This window comes from Molossus molossus, unplaced genomic scaffold, assembly GCF_014108415.1.
Source record: "Molossus molossus isolate mMolMol1 unplaced genomic scaffold, mMolMol1.p scaffold_m16_p_6, whole genome shotgun sequence".
NCBI lineage: Eukaryota > Metazoa > Chordata > Mammalia > Chiroptera > Molossidae > Molossus > Molossus molossus.
In genome coordinates, this window is record NW_023425399.1 from 88,720,226 (window position 1) to 88,736,346 (window position 16,121).

Sequence of the window (16,121 nt, forward strand, 5' to 3'; positions counted from 1 at the left end):
AAGAGAGAGAGAGAAACATCGATGTGAGAGAGCCACATCAACTGGTTGTCACCCACACGACCCCAACCGGGGCCGGGGACAAACTGCAACTGAGGTACGTGCCCTTAGCGGGAACCGAACCCGGGACTCTCTGGTCCGCAGGCCGATGCTCTAACCGCTGAGCCAAGCTGGCCAGGGCCATTTCTTTTCTTTTGTATTAAGAGATATAGAAGACACCTTGCATTCTTGAGACCCTTGTGGTTTCCTAAGAAGATGTGAAGTGAAGAGCGGTGCAAATTAAAGGCCAGGAGGAGAGAACACGTCTGACTGGTAGGACCAGGAAAGGTTTCACGAGTGAGGTGCTAGCTGAGCGGCTGGGTCAGGTAGGGAAGGAAGGAGCCAGGAGGGGTCCTTCCAGTGGTAGCCCCTGGAAGGCACGCTTAGAAGAGCGAAGCACCTGGCTTGTCGGGCACGCGGTGAAAAGCAGGGGCTGCAGTGGAGAAAACCCAGCCCAAGGACCTGTCTGGCCTAGAGCACATTCTTCCCATCCCCTTGCAGGTCTCACCGCCCCTAGGACGAAGTCAGAGAGGTCTCATCACTTCTTCCTCAGGGCTAGGACGCTTGGCGCAGGATGGCGGGTGTCTGGTCTAACATCACACAGCGAGTGGGTCCGAAGGAGGGACCACAGCTCAAGGCTCGGAACTTACCCACCTGGGTCTTCTTCCCAATGATGAGACAAAGAGCCCGTCCTAGAAGTTTTTAAAAAGTCGTATTTTTTAATTTGCAGAGAAGTGGGAAGGGGTCTGCAAGCACTTTGTTTCTGTTACCTATTGAAATTTGACATAATGTCTGGCAGTTCCCCCTTAATATTCTGTTGTATATGGAGCCTGACGATTTCCACCATCGAATGTGACAGGTTGGGAAGATTAAAAAGAGGAGCTAAACTAGCAGCAGTTGGAGATGAGGAAAAGTAGCACATTTATGAATAATTTCAGCTGAATCCTCACAACACGACACTCCCTGGACAGAACACATTCATTATCTTATTCACCACGACTACTGCAATATTAGTGATTTGTTACCGAATCAATTATTAATTCATACAGGAGAACGAGGCTCTGTCACTTAACTCTTCTCTGAGCACTGGGCCCAGGGTGGACCGGGGAGGGGGAAGAAGCCAGATTTCACCTTCATTCCCTTGTTTGCTCTCCCAGAACATGGAAGGACAGTTGAGGGCGATGGCAAGTGGGTAAGAGGTTGGGTTAGGCACAGCGGTTCTCAACCTGTGGGTCACGACCTTTTTGGGGGTAGAATGACCCTTTCACAGGGGTCGCCTAAGACATAACAGTAGCAAAGTTACAGTTATGAAGTAGCAAAAAAAATAATTTTATGGTTGGGGGTCACCACAACATGAGGAACTGTATTAAAGGGTCGCGGCATTAGGAAGGTTGAGAACCACTGGGTTGGGGGAGTGTGTCATGTCCTCAAAGCCCTGGTCTGAAACCTCAGACGCCCAATACACGAGGGTAATGCATAGGCCAGCAACCTGTGGGGGCCAGCTGAGGCCATCCACCCCTCCATCCACCCATCCACCCATCCATCCACTATCCATCCATCCATCCATCCATCCATCCATCCATCCACCCACCCACCCACCCATTCATCTATCCATCCATCCACCCATCCATCCAATTTATTGCCTGCCATTTGAAGTGTCTGACTTGAATAATCTGCTCTTGTCCATAATCCTCCCTCCTCTGACAGCCCACGCAAATCCTCTCAACTGTCAGAGCCCAGCTGGGGTGCTCCACCTTTAGGACCCTGCCCTCCAGCTTCTATCCTGGAATTCCCCAGTCCACAGCTTGAAGTAGATCCACACTTGCCCGAAGAGTTTGTATGTGAGTGTCTTGTCTCCTTAGCCTAAGATTCCTCAAAATATCTAGGGACCTGCTTCATATTGCCTGTCTTGTTCTTTAAAAAGGAAGATACTGGAGCCCTACCCCATACTGAATCAACTCTGGGGCTGGGGTCTTGGACTGAGTCTTTTAAAGATGACGCAGGGGGCTCCTTGGGCACACTGCCAAGCCAGCCCAGGAGGCCCCTCTGTCTTTCAATGCGTCAAGTCCAGAGCTGGGTCCTCAAGTGGCTGCGGGGATGTGGTACTCCAGCGTGTTAATGGACTGTGGCCTTTCCCTCCCTCCTCCTCCTCATTCTGCACAGCTCCTGTTGCACCTGTTCTGTGCTGAGGAGGCAGAAATAGAGTTCTGGAATGAGGAAGGCTCTGGAGCAAGGCAGGTGGAAATGCCAAGGGCAGCAGCGTCTCCCTGGGGAATAGAGAGGAAGGGAGGAAAGGAGGAGGAGGAGGAGACTAGGAAGGGGGATGAAAAGGATAGGAGAAAGAGAGATGAAAGGAAAGGAGAAAGGAAGGAGGAAGACAATGAAAGAAGAATATTAAAGGACGAAAGAAAGGAAGAAGACAAGGAAGGCTGGTAGGAAAGAAAGAAAAACGAAAGAAGAAGCCTCTTCCCGTCTCGGGAGGCTGCCCTTAATCCTTGATGCGCCCGCCTGGTTCCAGCCTTGTCCAGGTCACCGATGGGCAGAGAACCTGCTGACCGGGCCCTAGGGGAGGAGGTGGGCAGTCTGGAAGCTGGCTCTGGGAGTGAACATGCCCATCCACAGGGATGGCTCATGATGAGTGCAGAGGGGGAGGAGCTGCTACCTGCCACCATTCCCTTCCTCGTGGCCATGCTGTTTACAGTCCGGGGCTCCAGAGACAGAGCGCTGCATTTCCCCCGCATGCCCGTTCTTCTTGCCTGCCTATTTCTATGAGTTGACCTATGGGCAAGTCTCCTTTCCCCCAGGTTCAGGTCCCTCCCCACATCTTCCCAGGACCCTGCCCCCCAAAACACAGCAAGCCCAGTGGAGACCTGAAGGTGGGTTCCACAGCTATCTAGTGAGGTGCTTTTTGCAATTTCTGGCCAGTAGCTGGAACCCTCTCTCAGGAAAATGTTCTGCTTCAGAGCCCACCAAGACAAGACGGAGAGACATAAAGCCAGTAGGACGGGGTTACAGAGACATCTTCACAAGGACCAAAATACCTAGTCTGATCCTAATCTTGGTCACCTCTGGACCTGCCAACCCACCGGACATCCTGCAGCTGCCCTCAGGCCCTCTGGGCGTCCCATTCTCTCATTCTCCCTGCAGAGACCACTCAGAGCCAAGAGGGACGGGGTAAGAGATGTCACCTGATCACATGAATGGTGTGGTTGATAGTTTTTCTGAAGGAAGGTCTGCAGAGTTTTAGGGACAACTGAGTCCCAATTTCCTTTGCTCTTACTCCTCAGTTCAAAGGCTGGCGCCTGTCCACACCCTCGGTGTGCCTGATCCCTTGGAAGTGCCACCAGCAGAGGACCTCATGGAAATTCTCCTCTTCTTCAAGGTAAAATGGTCTGACCAAAAGCCTCAACTGTGTCCCCTCCTGACCTCTCCTCTGTGCCCTCCCCACCGAGCAGAAATGCAGAATAGTAACCATGTAATTGGGGAAGGCCAGCAACCCCAGTGTCCAGCTCTGCTGGTGGTAATTACTGCTGGATAAATAAACCAGAGGGGAAACACTGTCAAAAATTTGAATTACTATGCCGTGCAGACGATTCAACCTTGGTCAAGTACAGGCAGGTCTGATTTACGGGGTGTCATAAACCCTGAGCATTCGGCCTGTCCTGTCCTGACTGCACACTCCTGGGGGCTCTGCTCTCTCCTCCTCAGGACCACCTCCCCCTCTGAGTTTCCAACCATAGTTCCAGCTTTCCCAGATTGGGCTCTGAACGTACCCCTTGTCCCAATCCTTTGAGTCATAGAATTTCAAAGTGAAAGAGACTTTAAAGACCATCAAACCCAACCCTGAGAACAGTAAAGTTGGGTTTTGCTCAACTCCTCTGTGTGGTTCTTGGCCTCTCTTACATTTTTCTTATTTCCAAAACTTAATGTGGTATAATAACATAGATTCTGTCTGTCTCATGGGGTTGCTGTGAGGATAATAAAAAATACTGCAAAGTGCCCCTCAAACTGGAAGGAGACCATTGAACAGTCCTTTCAGAGGAGAACTAATGCCCAGAGAGATTCAGTGGCTTGCCAAAGGCACCCAGCTTCTCCAGTCACTGAGTGGGCGCCTGCTGGTAGTGAGCATGTGGGATCCTTGAGAGCCAGGCTTTCTGAGCAAATGGGAGGCACACTTGGTAATTCCTTCTGGAAGGCTCGGCTGACTTTTCATGCTGACCTTGTGCCTAGCATAGAGCTGGTGCACAGAGAGCAGAGAGGAGGATGAAGGGACCTGCTGGATTCCTTCTTTTGTATGTTTTCATTGTTTTTTTTGTTTGTTTGTTTGTTTGTTTTTTGAGACAGAGAGAGAGAGAGAGAAACTTTGACCTTATGCACCCTGACTGGGAACCGAACCTGCAACCTAGGCAGGTGCCCTGACTTGGAATCGAACCAGCGACCTTTTGGTGCATGGGATGATGCTCAACCAAGTGAGCCACACCAGCCAGCGCTGCTGGATTTCTCTGACATGGCTGCAGCTCCTTCGATGGGGGTCTGCCTGGGAGCTCCTGGGATGCAGGGCCCATTGTCCTCCAGGGCGGCCATTGCCCTATTCCTCTTCATTTCCTCAGCCCCTAGCGCAGGGCTAGCACCTGGGAGGGCTTGATCAATGTGATGGAACATATAGGCTAATTGTTAATCAATATTGGTTTTACTTTTCTGTGTTTGAGTACATGGGTTTACAAATGAATCGCACTTTTAAGTGATGAAACTGCATTTCTTTAAAATGATTTCAGAAGTATCTCCATGGTTGAAATTCAAGAGAGAGATACTGGGGAGGGGAGGGGGTTAGTCCCTCTGGAATGTTCTACTTGAGGGACCACAGACACTCTGTGAATCAGGACAAGACGCAGGGGAGAAGGGGCCGGGTTGAGGTCTGTGACCCCAGAGAAACCTCTTACCCGGGGTCCCGGCCTCCAAGCTGCCGGGAGCTGGAATGGGGGCCGAGCCTGAAAAGGACCCACCGAATCCTGGAAGACAGCTGGAGCCCCTACCCCCTCCTGGGGTAAGGGTCAGGGAGAGAGAGCTTTGAGTCCCTACTGGTGAGCTGCCCAGGGAGCTGGCTGAGGGTGGGGGTGGGGTGGCCACGAGGCTCGGGACACTTGGGTTCCCCACTGCTAGTCGGGGAGCAGCCTGCCATCCTCTCCCTGGCAGGGGGATCTGGCGGAGGGAAGACAGTAAACCCTCAGCTACCAGCAGTAGAGAAGGAAGAAGGGGCCCACTCCACATGGGAAGGTCCCGCCAGGATTGTTTGAAGGACAAAGAGAGCAATATCCCTGCTAGGTTTCCGACCCATCTGTTCCTCCACTCGAACCCCTCGGCCTGGCCTCGGCATGGCCCATGTACAGTCAGGGCCGTGGGGAGCAATCAGCCCTGTGGTGGCACAGCGTCCCCAGGAGGAGGACTCACTAAAGGGCCAGCTCGTGCTCACGTGAGCCCTCTGCTCTTTTGATCCAGACGCAGGGACCACCGGCTTTCTGCACCCTTCAGGGAGGCTTGGGGGGAGTGGTGGGAGGGGCACTGCAGACATCCTACCCCTGCCCTTGCTGCCGGAGGCCAGCGTGTGTGAGGGGCCCGGCCCTGAGATGAGGCGCCGCAGCGGCTGAGTGGAGGCCAGCGCCCGCAGGACGGCAGCAGGGTGGGAGTGTGGCCTCAGAGTTAGGGTGCAGACCCTGTGGCCAGAGGGATGGGGGTGGCAATCCTGCCTCCACCCCCCACTAGCCTTGTGACTCTGGGCAGCTACCTCACTTCTCAGCACCTCGTTTTCTTCTTTAGTAAAAGGGATGACAGCGCTTAGCTCACAGGCTGTTAGGAGGAGTGAATGGGAAGCCAGTGCTGAGAACGCGAAGGCAGGCCGTGCGGGAATCCTCAGGAAGGCTGTGTAGGAGGTGGGACTCGAGCTGGGTGCGGGAGGGAGGTGCACGGAACTGTGTGAGCAAAGTGTGGAGTGGGGGACAGTGCTGGAGACGCTGGGGTGCTCTGTCCCCCCATCCCCCAGCTCTGTCTGGCAGAGGTGGAGGGTGGTGCAGGGTCTCCCAGCTCCTGGCAGAGAGCAGGGGACACATGCCTGAACCCTGAACATGAGGGCTGAGGCCTGCCTAGTGGCATAATTGCTTCAGCAAACAGGTAGAAGCTTCGTGAAGCCCTTGAAGTGAACTTTCTGAGCACAGACCGCCAGCCAGGTGCACCCACCCCCAACGTGAAACTGCTCTCCAGCGCCCCCAGTAGGCCAGAGGCTCCCATCGCCCAGGGCTCCGCCTCCTGCTCTTCCTCCTGGGTCTAGAAGCCTGCCTTCCTTACCTCCCGGGCTCTGGCTGGCCAGCCACCGGCGACGGGGTCTCTGCTGCCTTCTGAAATACAGGGGCCTCCCCACTGCCGCCCGGGCCCACTCCGCGCTTTCTTCTCCAACCACGCCAGCTCACACGCATCTGCCTCTGACGAGGGAGGCAGCCCCTGGAGTCTGACCCTAACTCTCCTGCGCTGATGAATGGCCACCCCCGCTCTCCAGTGTGTCATGTGTGAGTCATGTCTCCCCTGCCAGACAGTGACCTGGCTGCCTGCCGCCGCGGCCAGGTGCTCCCTTCTCCAGGACCCCACAGCCTGAGCGCACAGTGGGGACATCGGGGGACCTACTGAGTGGTGAATGGCTTGGAGACTCGCTGTGAGGGTGACTGAGGCCGACCTTTGCTCTGTCTGCGGAGAGAGGGGCTCACGGAGCACACTAAGGGCCCAGCCAGCCCCGATGGCCGCGTGCAGCCTGTGAAATGCGGGCAGCAGAACGTCTGTGTGAATTCAAGCCTTCCTTCGTCAGTGTGGATTAGCATGGCCTGATTCTCTCCGGGAAGGCAATCCTCACACCCCCTCCGGTCACCCACGCCAGTGTCTTTTTAGAAAGTGGCAGAGTGTGAGCAAACATGGAGAGAAGATATTTCTGAATCCTTGCCTTGAAGAACTCTCATTTTCAAAAGCCAGTCCTTCGTATCCACCTCAAACTCCTCTGCAGTAAGAGATGCCATTTGGTTGCCATGCTTGGGTAACAGATTGTCACCATGAGACAGGTGGGGAAACTGAGTCTAGGGGGACAGGTGATTTCTGCAAGATCACAGACAGGGTTATAGCCTGAGCAGGGACCCGACTCCAGTCTGCACTGGGCACTTTCCATATCCCCTTGTCCATCTGTGCATGGAGCAGGATGGGGAGGGGGTGGCAGCCTGCCTCGCTGCTGTGATGGCCAGGCAGTGGCAGCCCTTGTGGCCCATGAGGAAAAACAGCTGCCTTTTCCCTGTTCTGGCCGGGCAGCCAGTAAAACAAGCACAGTCTTTACCAGGCAGAAAGAAGCAGCCTCTTGGCCCCCAGAGCCCCTTCGATCATACTCCTTGTGGTTTTGATTCCAAACCCCTGCCCTTATTAAGTGCACCCCCTAAAAGGAACGTCATCCCTGTGAGCGTCAGGAATCAGTGAGGAAACCCGAGAGGAGACTGAACCTGGAGGAGCAGCTGCTGGAGAGCGTGAGGGAGTGTGTGTACGGTGCGTGTGGGAGCAGGCGGGCACGAGGGCCTGTGTGTGGGCGCCCACACGAGTGGGAGTGAGGGAGAGCCTGCGTCTAGGGGAGGCTGCCTTTGACACTTGCCCTGGTTATATTTATGGCCATGTTTTGCCATGGAAACAGTCCGGAGAGCACCCCCCACACCTGATTTTCTCAATGGAAAAGCCTCCTAGGTCATCCTTGCACTGATTCTCCAGAGGAAATGACGCACGATGCTCCTGCTCCCCCTCGCTCCTGCAGTGAGCGCTGCCCAGACTTCCCCTGGCTCCTCACAGGTCGCACAGTACCCATCCCTCTGCCTCGTTTCCAAGCCCTTTCTCTGCCACTCGGTAGGGCTGGGAAGGGTACAGGTGCTCCGTGAAATGCCCTGATGCAGTGTTGGGAGTTCCAGAGGGCGGCTGGGGGCTGAAGAAGCAGATACGGGTGGACCCTGTCCTGGGCTCCTCTGGGCCTGACCGAGCTGGGAGGACATTTCTGTATAATAAATGGCACTAAGAACTTGACTGGGAGTCCCCAGGTCTTGTGTGGCACTGACTCAGGGGGACTGGCTTTCATGGGGCAGGGAGTCCCTGTGGGGCCAGAAAGGGGTGGGGAGGCTGCCTGGAGGAGGTGGGCTGGAGGCGCGTCTGCAGTTAGAGACATTGTTGGCGGAAGATGGGCCTAAGCACGCCACCCTTGGACCCTTCCTGCCGAGAGCAGGTGACTGCCCCTTACTCTCACTGTGCTGCTGGCACAAGCCTCCCTGGGTCAGTGGTCTTGATGTCTTCCTCCAAACCCTAGCCCAGGGGCAAACCCTGGGATGGGAGGATGGGTGGAGCAGTGGAGTTCCCCAAAGTCCCAGTAAGAACCATGGCCTCGAGGTCCCGAGGTCATCCTCTTCCTCATCCCCAAGCCCTGTGGAAAGGGGAGGGGGGCTTCTTGTCCTCTCTCGTTGCCTCCACTAAAACTTTCAGGAGAATGGCTTTGGGAGACTGGCCACGGCTGATATGTGCACAGATCTTTCTGTGGGGTTCATCACGCTGCCCCTCCTGGCCCCCAGTAAGGTGTGGATCCTTGGCCCGATGCCAGACTGGCTGTACACTGTGTCCCCCTTGGCGAACAATGGCCAGAGGGGTGGAAGTCACGCTGGCAGTTACAGACAGTGGCCCCTGCAGTCAGAGCAGGACACGGCCCCTGCCCTGGAGCACATGTGGTCCCAACTCTGACTAGGAGCCTGCCCCCTAATGGCAGAAGATGGCACCTCAGCTCCCGGCGGGACCTGCCCCAGCACGAGTCCTGACTATGAGTGGGGGCAGGCGGGCACTCAGCCCCTCACCTGGCTGCCAGGCCACCTCTTCCTCCCGCTCCGGAATTTGCTCCACGATCCCACCCTGAGATCTGTGACTCATGCTCTCAGGTGGCTGCCTAGACTGCCATGTTCGGTGTCCCTGGAAGAGGGGAGTGGACAGAGAACTGAGCAGGAGAGACCATTGGGAAACCTGTCCTCTGTCTGCCACAGACACTCATGTGATGAGAGGAACTCAGATCCCCTCTCTGGGCCTCAGTTTCCCCTTATGCTGGCCTAAGTGCCTGCCTTTCTTTTTCTTTCTTTTTTTTTTTTTTTATCCTCACCTGAGGACATTTTTCCATTTCTTGTTCAGGTAGAGTGGGGGGGGGAGAGAGAGGAACAGAGAGAGAGAGAGAAACATCGATGTGAAAGGGACACATCGAGTGGCTGCCACCCACACAACCAACCAGGGCGGGGGACAAACTGCAACCGAGGTACGCGCCCTTAGCGGGAACCGAACCCGGGTCTCTCAGGACCGCAGGCCAATGCTCTAACCGCTGAGCCAAACCGGCCAGGGTTAAGTGCCTGCCTTTCTAACCACCAGCTCTGGTCCTGGGGTTTGGTGGTGGGCTGGGGAGCTGGGCAGGCCCAGAGGGTCAAGGGGGACAGACTGTCCAGTGACAGAGCCTTAAAGAACACCCTACTGGTGACCGCAAGCACGGAGCTGTGGGAGAGCCCATGAAGGAGGCCCCCTCGCCCACAAAGCCAACAGCAAAGCTGCAGAAAACCCAGAGGGACAAGTGCCTTTTCTGAGTGGGCCGAGCAAGGGTGGGCGTGATGGTTTCTCGGGGCCTACCTCCTTCCTCCTGCAGGAAAGCCACCACACCTCCGAGCTCAGGCTGCTGGGAAGGAGGTTCCGGGGTGTGGAGGGCTGGGGGCGGGGCAGCGCCACTGGGGGTCCTGTTTCCTTAAGAGTCTCATGAGGCCACATGGAAAACAATTTGCCAGGCCATGCTGTGTCGCCGCCCTGTGCGGTTTGCTGCACATTAAATTCATTATTTTAACAGGTCAATGCCTCTGACAGATATTCATTTGTGGGAGATGAGCACGGCTGTTTCTTTAATCCCCATGGATTTACTGGGCTCTCCCAGAAAGCAAAGCGATACCAGCAACTTGAAGAGACTTTAATCCCAATCACTCCAGACTGTTTACAAGGAGGGAAACCTGCCCACATGGAGTGGAGCACCCCCCGAGCCCTCTCCCAGTCCGTGCGCTCTGCCTCTCCGAGGCTCAGCCTCGGCAGGTCTGGCACAGCAGGGCCCTGGGCATGTGGGGAGCTGGGCCCCCTGGGTGAAGCCAGAGTCCCAGAAGCCTAGAGCATATCCTGGCAGAGTCTGGGGAAGATCCTTGTTCTGAGAGCCGGTCTCACCTCCTCCCACCCAACGTGGCTGTGCAGGACTGTGGGCCAGGGCGGGAGGTGGGGTTCCTGGGGTGGCATACAAACACATTCTTTTCCTTTCAAGTTCTCAGTAGCCTAGGTGGGAAATAGCACAGGCCTCTGTGTTGGGGATCGAGGGGATTTCTTCCTGTCTTCAATGACAGATGCTTAACTCCCCAAACCAAGCTCCTGCCGGGGCTGCATGGGATCTGCCCCGTGGATAGCACAAGACCTTGATGGATCAATGTCCCCAGCTGGGTCTCTCTGGGGAGCTGAGTGCCTCACACAATTGCCTCCCCAGTTGGAGAGAAGCCAGCCTGGGCCTGACCCAGGATGCCTCCAGGGTCAGGCTTCTTACGGCGCTGGCCCCTCCTCTTCCCCGTGAGACGTCACCCTCTTAGTTGGGCCTTTGAGGGCCTCCCTCCCTCCTCAAGGCTATAGGTGACCAGCTGCAGCTGCCATTCTTGAGCCTTTCCTCCGCTCTGGGCATCTCCTCTCAGCGTTGCTCCCTGAGCACGGAAGGGAGAACAAGGAGGAGAGGACTCAGAGAACCACAGTTCTGCAGGGTCAGCAGTGTGACAAAGACCAGCTACGAATGCCTTGTTTGCCTCCTGGTGTCCCGACTCATGCCCAGACTCCCTCTACTAGGCCTGACTTCCACTGGGGAACATGTCCAGTGTGAGTGTGCGTGCGTGCGTGCGTGTGTGCTCGCACGCGTCTGTGTGCATCTGTGGTATGCGTGGCTTCACCTACCTGTGCGGATGTCCACCCACGTTCTGGGGGCAGTGGCTACCTGTCCAGTGCATGAGTAATTAATTGGTGGGTGATAAAGCAATTAGCCCCAGAGCTTTCGAAAATAATGAATGAGGGTCCTGTAGATGTCAATATTTGAAAATACTAATTTAAGGCCTATTAGCTGAAACAAATTTTAATTAAACAGGGGATAAATAGGGTGTTGAGAGGAAAATCAAGCTCAGGCCAGTGGCTGAGTCCTTGTGAATGCGGAGTGGGGGAAGGAGAGGGCTGCTGCGGATATGGGTCTGGGCCAGCTGTCCTTGTCGGCGGGCAGGGTGGGCAGGGGATGTCACCTTCCCTCGCTGGGTCTCAGTCTCCTCACCTGTAAAGCGAGAGGAGGGCCAGGGCTGTTCTCAAGCAGATTTCGGATGGTCAGGAAGGAGGCGCTGGGGGAAGCAGCTAGGCAGAGAGTGTCCTCTGTGGGTGTGCCCGCTGAGGCGCTGCTGTGTCTCCCCGGGTGTCAGCGAGGTGACACCCACAGCAGCTGGGACGGTGCTCACACATCCCAAGGAGCTTGGCACCCAGTCCAGCTGACGGGACGCAAAGCCTTTGGAAGGACTCATCTCAGTTTCCCAAGCAGGATCATCTAATTCCCTCAAGTCTCCGCTCTGTACAACCTTTACATGGGCCCTCGGAGGAAAATCTGCTGTCAGGGGGTTACGTGGGACAAGAGGATCCAACTCCGTGGGCGGTGATCTTCTGAGTATCTGCTTAAAATGTTGCTCTCTTCCCTGCCATCAGACACCTGACTTCTGACAGGACGCTCTTTTAGGGAGAACACGTACACCCACACTCTCACCCCACTCTCTCTGATCATCATTCTCTGGGAGCAGGCAGTACCTTGGGTGTGGCCAGAGAGAGGGAGCCGAGGGCCAGGAAGGAGTGAGTGAGTGTGTGTGTGTGTGTGTGTGTGCGCGCGCGCCTGCCTCTGTGTGCCTAGGTGTCTCTGTGTCCACATGCGTCTATACATGTTCATGCATGTAGATCTGTGTGTACGTGTGCCTGTGCTTTTGTGTACTGTATCTACGTGCATGCTTGAGTGTCTGTGTGTCCACCTGCTGTGTATGTTGAGGTCCTGGAACTTCCGAGCAGGCAGTGCCACCCCACACAGGATGCTGTCTTCCCAGGGCCGACTCCGGCAGGAGAGGCAAGAAGTTCAGCTCGCACCACCGCCTCTTTGTTCAGTTGTTTATTTATAACCCACCGCGTTCCACAAATGATTGGAGGTGGAGATCTTGGTTAGCCTGGGGCTCCCCTCTGGCATCCTCCAAGGCTTACTTCAGGATCCCAGAACGACCTCATCTGCTTTTTGGGCTGAGCTCTGTGGAAGACACCACACTTAGGGTGCATCCTTCCCCCTCTGCTACCTGGATCAGCACCCACCTGCTGTTCCTGCTTCCCACTGAGGTTCTAGCATCCCTGCACAGCCCCTCAGCCTCCAAATCCAACAAGTCTAGGCCAGCTGGGTCCTCCTTTCCTGGGGCAGCTCCTCCTTCAGCATCTCCCTCCAGGACCTGTGGCTCTTCATGCCCACTCCCCTCCTGGCCACTCCTCGAAGGAGGTGGACTTCAGCTCTGCACCCTGCCCGAAGCCACTTGGCCTCAGCTTAAGCTTGCTTTGTGGGCAAAACCACATGGCCTCCTGCCCAGTCCCCTGGCCCCCCTTTTGCTGCTGAGCATAGGCGGGAGACCCCATGCACTCAGTCAGTGCTGCTGGAATCGAAAGTTGCATAATAACCTGGGGCCCCTTGGAAACTTTTCATCTCAACACGGAGACTGATTAAATAGCAACAAAAATAAATTATGTATACACAGGGTTGTAAAAGCACCCTGAGACGGGAGACTTGGGGTCTGTGCCTCATATAAATGCAAATACTGTGACAGCATTGCAGTGGGGCTCCTCTGCCACCCCACGCACACCTGGGCGGGAGGCTGGGGCCAGAGGGATGGTGTATATTACAGCAGACAACAAGCTCAAGTCCGCTGGGGCTTTGAATAAAACTGAAAGCCAGACTCAACACCCAACCCAGTGTGGAAACTGACCTGGGCCACTAAGGTTTAGGGCCTCCTATGTAAACAAAAGGCTACAGAAGGAGTCTGTGCATCTAGAGCCTGCTGGGCAGGTGGGGAGGATCCGAGAAGTGTCAGGTGGGGTGATAGGGGGAGCACTGGGCAGGTGGGGGCAGGGGGTGCTGTGACATCGCCTCCTGGTCTTTGTCCCCTCCCAGGGGATAGGGAGGTGCTGTGTCAGGCCCCCTCCCGTGAGTTCCTTCCTGGGGCTGAGCCAAAGTGCCCACACCCTCCTGGATGCCCATGCTGCTCCCCTCTTGGCCCCATCCCCAGGGGAGGTGTTTGCTGCCTCTCCTCACCCCCTGGGGATCTTGGCAGGGTGCTCGCACCGGCAGCTCTCACTTGTCTGAAGGTGGGGGCAGGAGCTTTTAATAGCTGCAGGTGTCTCTGGGTAAGGCCGCCTCCCCCCACACCCTCCCTTGCCAGCTTCCTCCCACAAGCCTGGTTCTGGGGAACACACCCCTGGGCTTGGCTGCTGGAGGCCTGTGCAGCTGGGTCCTGGAGGGGGTGAGGAAAGGAAAGGACCCCGGGCCCCACCTGCTTTGACTGGGCTTCATGGATGAGCTGGGGGCCAGAAGCGGGAATGGGCCGTGGAGCCCCCCATGTTCTGCCTGGGACAGCTCCCCCGCTGACTGTGTCTGTCCTCACCTGCCCACCATCTAGTTCACTCCCTGGCGTACAGGAGGCACAGGGTTAAAAACGGCCCACTGATCGATTAAGAAGCCGTTGTGCTGAGGACCAGTGCTTCTTTTCCTGAAGGGCTATTGTCTTCTCTTTTGTTGTTGTTTTGTTATGGAGCCTCTCTCTCTCCCTTAAGTTATGGGAAACCTCCGTAAACCAGTCACAGCCGATCTGCAGAAAGTACTAACCCCCCTGGCCGGCGAGCACAGTACTCGACTCTTTCAAAGTGCCATCTTATTAATGATCTCATCTCAACCTCCTAACACACACAAGGCTGTCTGGGCAGGTGCCATCATGCCCAGTCTGCCGACAGGGAAACTGAGGTCCCGGGAGGCGGCTTGTGCATGCTCACATAATTAGACCTCCTGAGTCCTAGGCTTCTGTTCTGTGGAAAATCGGTAAAAGCATGAAATAGGTCTCCCACCTTGAACATTTAATTTTCCACTGCTTGCAAGGAACGAGGGCACAAAGGATGACTATTGCTGTCTGGGCCAGGGTGGGAGGGTAGGAGGCTGGAGACCAGGCACATCGCCTCGGGTTCCATCTGCTCTTCTCTTTGGGTCCACTCCCACGCTCCCTGACCTTCAGATCACAGCGGCTAAGGGACAGCGAGCGTGGCAAGAAGCTGGCCGTTAGTGGACACCACCTTCTGGTCTGTGCATCTCATCGTAGATGGGGGGCTGTTGTGAGGGTCACCTGGTCGCGTGGGGGCACAGCCTCCAGAGTCTCCCTGACTGGCCCCATCCTAGTAGAGTCTCCCCACCCCGCTGCACACCCTGGGTAGGGCCAGAACGGGGAGGTGGGAGGTGGAGTAGGGAAAAGGGTGTTTGTTCTGCAGCTTATTTGCAAAGTCCAAATTAGAGAAAGAAGAGAACGAGTAAGAGAAATAATGGCAGGGCACCCCATCCTCCAACCTTATAGGCAACACAAACCTGGGCAGGAAAGGCTGCCCGTGAACCCGGCAGAGGAGATCCAGAAGAGGGAGGGAAGAGCTGTAAGACGCCACGCCAGCATGTTTAGAATAGAAAATGCCAGAACATAACATGCTCTCACTCACGTGGTTCGGGGAAATGTCTGTACAAAGAGTGTCTTCATGGGCTAGTGTCACACCTGAGATAAGGGGCCACTTGTACTTAATGCTTCAGGGTTAGCGGCATTATTTAAGGCCGGGGCCTGGGCATCTCCTGGAATGACCTCGGAGGACAGCCCCCAGGATGCCTACCTGCGTAGGGTTGCCACCTTCACGAGGCCCCCGAGGAGAGGCTGGCTCTGCTGTCCCTGAGACATGGCCAGCGTCTCTCAGTGACTGCTTCATATCCTCCCCATCATTCTCTCTGATAGGAAGTCTTCTTGGATCAACCTCCTGCCTCTAATGATTTTCTTACTGTGTCCTCTCAGCACCTCCAGAGTCTCCATACTTTATGTTCTTTTGATTTGCTCCTGGTTAGCAGTGAGCTTGCAAGTAGTGCCAAGATTCTTTCTAATACCCGGCTCCTGTCCCAGCGCACGGGGGACTCGGCACAGGAGTTCCATTGCCATGCACCCGCAGTTCCAACACTCTGTGAGCCAATGAGATGGGGGGGATGGAATGAGGTGAGGAGGGGTGCAAAGTACGGCTGGGATGTGTCCCAGTGGGGTGCTAGCCCTCTGCCTCCCCAGCTGATCTCTCCCTAAGAAGTGGCTGTGCTCGAGGAATATGAGACAGAAGGGGCTTGAGAGAGCATCTGGGCCAGCCCTTTCTTTCTACAGGTGAAGGGACCAGGGCCTGCATAGGGAAGGAGCCACTCCAGGCCACCCAGCATGGGACAAGACCTAGATACCGTTTGGCTTGCAGGGCTGTGCTCTGCCCTTGTCCAGCACGCTGTAGCAGTTGATGCTTTCTCTTCCGTGGGCCATTGTTCTACTGCCTGGCCCCCAGTGAGACTGACCACCGCTTGAGGCAGGGGCTATGTCTCCTGCGCTGCCTGTGGCGCTGGAGTGTCCAGCACAGCCCAGAGCACATAGTAGACAACCGACAGGGCTATTAACATCAGAACCGTTTTTGCTCGAACGTTTGGTTTTGGAAATTGTCTCAAAATGCCACGTTATGGCCACGGCGATCATTGTCTCAGAAACATCTAGTAAGCACTGGCCAGCAATGGCAATGGCACGGGCCACCTGGCCAGTGGAGTTCCCTGCTGGAAGGTGGGTGCGAGCAAAGACCAGGTGACCGCTTGGGAGAAGTGCCGGGGAGATGATTCCAAGAGTGGG

At 55.7% G+C, this 16,121-nt stretch overlaps 1 protein-coding gene across 9 annotated transcripts in view; it reads right to left on the bottom strand.

Annotated features, from left to right (window-relative positions):
- CELF4 (CUGBP Elav-like family member 4) overlaps positions 1-16,121 on the bottom strand; it is a 293,910-nt gene that overhangs the window by 152,326 nt on the left and 125,463 nt on the right. The gene's annotated exons all lie outside the window — the stretch shown is intronic.